A 6,000-nucleotide genomic window follows, 5' to 3' on the forward strand; every position below is an offset into this window, starting at 1 on the left:
GAGCCTCAAAGGTCTTGGGCGCCAAACATTACACATTTTAGACCTTGGCTAAGGTATAAAAGCCAACTTTGTAAAGTTTATTATTAAGTTTTGGATATTGACACATAGCGTGAGCTAACGACGCTCACTTCTCTCCTTCTCACGCTTCCTACTCCCTCCCCGGTTTCACATTGCGGTGTCGTTTGTTGCATTGCAACCGCATGTAAGAGCTCTACGCATTGACGTAAGAATTTCATGGTAATCCGTAGCTTTTGGCATCACCAGCCCGCGGCCTAATTTCATCATAAGTAGGAATTTAAGCTTCAAAGTCATAAAATAAGTATAGGTGGGATATTGGGGCATCATTGCTAAGCATTTAGATGCATTCTGGGTCGAAAACAACTAGGTCAAAAACTCATTGTGCTGTTAATAATCGTGAGTTTTTGCACTTGACCTAAAGTGAGATTTGAGACCATAACTATGTGTGCTTAGGTATTATAAACATGTCCTAGAAGTTTCGTAACGTTTGGATGTCGTTTGATGCTGTAACGGTTGTGAATTGTTTGCCAATGAGCGACTAGCTTTCTGTGATTTTTGTCATTTGTGTGTAGCTTGAGTTAGATGCGAGTTGTTTGTTATTTTCCAAGAGATTGACAACCTCTTGTTGCCTCTTTGCAGTAGTCAAGTCAGCTTCATCCCATGGATTGACAATTATATTCGTGGTTCTCGCTATGTATGTAATAAGATAGCAATGAGGTTAGACACCCGTCCCACATTTGGCACCACTGGTGCAGCCAAAGTTGGTCCGAGCTAGAAAGTGTTCTATGCCAAGAAAAATCTGCAGGCAAGTGCAATGTAGAAGGCTAGGGTAGGAATGGAGTCCCTGGGTAGCCAAAGGATAGCAAGAATGTATGTCTAAAGCGGTTCTTTAGGCCAAAAAAGCTTCAAGATAAGCCCAGATGGGATAGCAGGTGAAGGTGTCCAAAGTGCCAAGTCAATGCTCTAGAATGTAGTATTCAATGTGCTCTAGAATCCGGTCTAGATGGCTCGTCAAACGGAGCCCCGATTTGCAAGTTATTGCAGTTCAAAGATAGAGGGTGTAGCACATCCCCGACGGGTAGGCCAGCTAGGGACAGGTGGCCAGGCTGACGTTAGTGGATGCATGTGTAGAGCTCAAATTATGGAGCATTCTTATCTTCTCGGATTGCCAATCGGAGCTCGGGATAGCAAGTTATGATCAGTTGAATATTTTTCGAGGGTCGGGTCTATGCCCACTTGACCACATGGGGAATTGCTCCATCTGGTGTTTTTTAGGCCTCGAAAGGGTTCAAGTAGATAGAGCATGCCGATTATAATCAGCAAGAAATCACATCTTGTGATTCTGAGTCTTGAGCGTTGAGTTACTGACTGGGGAAGCCTGGAGCAGTTGCAGGGGAAGTGTTTGCAGATGATTTTTTTAAAATTTTGGTCCCCTTAGATCACGGGCCCAAGAGAATTGAAGTTCGGCGAGAACGAGGGGAATTAGAGTCGAGGACCGAGAGGGTCGAGTGGAATTTTCACTCCGATCATTGGGCTACTGAGCAAGATATGGTAGACATTCAAAAGGTGGGGAAAAAACCATTTCAAATGGGGTTTTGGGAGAAAATATGAAGACCCATGCGAGTGCAATTGAACAAAGAGAGGGCACGTGGCATGGATTAATCCTGTATACGCACGGCGGTTTTTAGTGCCCACGATATATGAGCTAGGGTGGGACTCCATCGAGGAGCATGCAAGAGAGTAGTGCTCAGCTATGGCGAGCGCATGGAGTGCTGCATAGACGGCTTTCAACGCAGGCTTGGTGGTGCAGTGGTGCATGGGGGAGAACCGGCGGTGTTTTGGCCGGCATGAGGCAGAGCCGGTGGTGCGCGCTGGCGGAGGAGGCTGGTGCCTGTTGATGACATGGTAGTAGCCAAAGAGGCCATTCCCGCAGTCGGCCCTTGGAGGCCCCACTTTTTGGAGGCAAGGGGGGAGGCAATAGGGACCTCGCTAATGCCCCCATCCTCGAGGCATGAGATGGAGGGCAATCCCATGGGTGAAAAGAAGAGAGAGAGAGAGAGATCCCTAGGAGGGCCGCCAGGTGTACAATGCAAAGGGCGGGCCCATTTCAAGGCTAGGCCAGCAAAGACTGACCAAGCAAGGTAGGGCAAGCAGGTGTACTAATCAGAGCCCAAATGCCCAAATTGAAAGGGGCACCCCTATATAAACCATTTTTGAGTCTTTTTGCCAAAGTAGGCTTCTTCCTAGGGCCTTGAGCCGGTGAGCTTGTAGAGAGCCAAGATAGAGTGTGTGTGTTAGTTCTTGGATTGGCTTTTTTGTGCAGAGATGTGTGCCTACAAAGCCCCAAGTGCGTGTTTTCCTTTTTGAAGACCATGTGGGTGCGCTGTTTGATGTAAATGAGTCGTAAAGAGTGTTTGAGCAGTGATGAAGCTTCCATTGTGTTTGCTCTTGGATTGTTTCTCCTTCCCCCTTCCCCCCTTCTCTTTCTCCTACTCTGGTGTTTCCTCTCAATGTCAGAAATGTGGAAGTGTGTGCCCCCCGGACCAACAGTGTCTTGTGTGAGAGAGTGAGATTGAGCGGTCGTGTGCGTGTGTAAGGGTGGAGACAGACCGTGGCAGTGTGTGAGCAGTGGAAATTGTGTGGTGGACTTGTGGAGTGTGTGAGCAGTGGAAATTGAGTAGGCAATGGTCTGCTAGTGAGAAGTGTGTTTTTGAAGGTGTTTTTTGAGAGGATAGGGGTGTTGTGGATACCCTGAGCTATAAAGAGGCCTTTGTCTTTGTGCCGGGCGTGTTCCCCCATTCCCCCTCTTCATCTTCTGGTGCCCCCACGAAGGAGCGTGCTCATGCTCCTAGATGATGTGGAAGCGGTGATTTTGGTGATGACAAAGGTGCCTCCTTTGAAGAGCAGGTCTTGCTAGTGATGGCTTGGACGGGATTTCCCATTTTCACTGGGGTTGAAAATACAAAAACCTGGCTTCAAGACTATGGATTGTTTGTGTTGGAAAGCGGTCTATCGAGAGAAGATGTTGCGGTACAGGTGTTCCTGCTTGTGGTTCGTGGTAAAGCGAGGCTATGGTTCGATAGACTTGCTGAAGAAGAAAAGGCAGATTGTGAAGCCTTGGAGGGGGCTTTTCAAAGAAGATTTGTAGCGGATGTGCAGCTAGATGAAGTAAAACGAAAGCTGGACGAGTTGAAGCAAAGCTTGGAGGGTGATTTTCAAGCATTCGAGTGGGAGTTCGAAGCCCTTTGGGGGATATTAATCAAGGTAACTGTTGCAGAAAATGTTAATTTTTAAAAGTTGAGTAAGTTCATGGATTGCTTGCATGAGGAAGTGCGAGATAAGGTGGAGATAGATGGCCCATTTTTGTATGAAGAGGTGTTAGCTCTAGCAAAAGGGCAGAACAAAAAAATATTGAAGAAGCGCAAAGCTAGGCAGTGCTTGCAAGGCGCAGTGATGCCAAGACAGTGTGATGCGATGGTAGCCAAGCCGCAGGTGGTACAAAGAGAAGTGCAAGTGAGAGAAGAACCAAGGGTTCTTTGGTTATAGAGAGACATAGTGGTTCCTATGCCAAGGTTGTCGGCTAGAGCAGTTCCAATTGTGGAGGAAGTGCAGGTGGTTCCAGAATGGACAAAGGAAGTGCTACCAAGTTCGAGTGCGACTGTAGCAGCTCCACTGGAGAGTGGTAAAGAGCAAAAAGTGTGGTTTGCAGACAAGGTCAAAGCAATAAAGCTAGAGGAGATTCCTAAGCTTGAGATAGAAGAAGAGATTGAGTCAAGTGATAGTAGCTCTATGGATGCAGACACAAGTTGGGAGATGGAGTCGTCTCAACCCAGGTATGATGAGTTCAATCTCTTGCATGTGAGTAGAGAGGCAGTAAATGTGTGCGAGAAGTAGCATGAAGTGCAAGCCGAGATGCCTAGTGAAAGTCAAGTGGAGCAGTTGAGGCCCATAGGGAATAGTACATAGGTAAAGCCGTGCTAATGACCCTGTTGGTGAAGGTAGCTGTGGAATGTGCCATGGTGGTGCAACAGGTGCAAATTTTTGCCAGGAGGAATAGGGAAACCTTGCCTATGGTGGCAGAGCTTGATGCAGCGGTAGAAGAGCAGGTGATTGAAGCCAACAAGGAGGTGGTGCTTATCGACCTTGAAGGGCCAGATGAAGAGGAAGAGCTCGATGATGCTAGAATTGAGTGCATGGCAGATGAGAAGGGCAGTGCAGAGTAAAAAATAGAGGTGCTTCCTATGCAGTCAGTGCACTCTATGATAGGTGATATGGACTCCAAGGTGGTGTCCAAGATTTCCAAGGAGGTCTGTGAGTGGTGGTTGAAAGGGATGCTGATAAAAGAAGCTGTGCAGTGGGCCTTTGATCAAGTACATGATCTGCTAGATGAGGATCTAGCTTTACATGGATGGGAGGGTGGGGTCAGATACGTCAGGTCTATTTGGTGCAAGTGATGGTGCAAGTATGTCTTGGAATGGTCAGCATGAGGCTGCTCAATTTTTTGTTCTTGGAGGTGCTTTGTTGCAAGTGGGCAGTTTGCCAATGAGTGCTTGGAGTGGTAGAAGTAGGATGCTGGCGGTTTGGATATGTAGTTGGTTAGGTGCCTTAGTGTGACACTATGTAAGGGTGTTACAGGTGGACGGAAGAGACCAATGCAAGGTGTTTGACCCTAGCGGTTGATAACAGGTAAAGTAGGGGTTGGGAAACCCGCATGAGCAAAGGTGGTGGGTGACAAGTGCCAGTTTTGTACATATGCTAGGTATTTTTGTGGTGTGCAGAGAGTTTGTTTTGGGTGTGAAGTTTTTTAGTGCAATAAGCCCATGTGTGGTTGAACATAAATGTTCAACGAGGGGGTGGGCAATGATGGTGTAGCCAAAGTTGTTTCGAGCTAGAAAGTGGTCTATGCCAAGCAAAAGCTGCAAGCAGGTGTAGTGCAGAAGGCTAGGACAGGAATGGAGTGCCTGGGCAGCCAAAGGATAGCGGGAATGTATGTCTAAAGCGGTTCTTTAGGCCAAAAAATCTTCAAGGTGAGCCCAAATGGGATAGTAGGTGAACATGTACAAAGTACTGAGTCAGTGCTCTGGAATGTAGTGCTCAATGTTCTCTAGAAGCCGGTCCAGAAGAGTCGTCAAACGGAGCCCCGATGTGCAAGTTATTGTAGAAGTTCAAAGATAGAGGGTGTAGCAGATCCCCGATGGGTAGGCCAGCTGGGGATAGGTGGCCCAGGCTAATGTTAGTAGATGCATGTGTAGAGCTCAAATTATGGAGCCTGCATGTCTTCTCGGATTGCCAATCGGAGCTCGGGATAGCAAGTTATGATTAATTGAAGATTTTTCGGGGGCCGAGTCTATGCCCACCTGACCACATGGGGAATTGTGGCATCTAGCATTTTTTACGCCTCGAAAGGGTTCAAGCAAATAGAGCATGCCGAGTGGAGTCAGCAAGAGATCACGGCTCGTGATTCTGAGTCTCGAGCGCTGAGTTACGGCCTGGGGAAGCCTGGAGCAGTTGAAGGGGAAGTGTTTGCTGATGATTTTTTTTTAAATTTTGGTCGCCTCGGATTGCGGGCCTGAGAGAATTGAAGTTTGGCTAGAACAAGGGGATTAGAACCGAGCACCAAGACGATCGGGTGGAATTTTTACTCCGGTCATTAGGCTACTGAGCAAGATATGGCAGACATTCAAAAGGTGGGGAAAAAATGATTTCAAATGGGTTTTTGGGAGAAAATATGAAGACCCATGAGAGTGCAGTTGAACGAGGAGAGGACAAGTGGCAACCATTAATCCCGTATGCGCAGGGCAGCCTTTAGTGCCCATGGTATATGAGATGGGGCGGGACTCCATTGAGGAGCATGCGTGAGAGTAGTGCTCAGCTATGGCGGGCACGTGGAGCGCTGCTTAGATGGCTTTCGACGCAGGCTTGGTGGCACAATGGCGCATGCGGGTGAGGTGGAGCCGGTGGCACGTGCTGGCAAAGGAGGCT

The sequence above is a fragment of the Adiantum capillus-veneris genome, chromosome 23 (genome assembly GCF_014529385.1).
Source record: "Adiantum capillus-veneris isolate H3 chromosome 23, ASM1452938v2, whole genome shotgun sequence".
NCBI lineage: Eukaryota > Viridiplantae > Streptophyta > Polypodiopsida > Polypodiales > Pteridaceae > Adiantum > Adiantum capillus-veneris.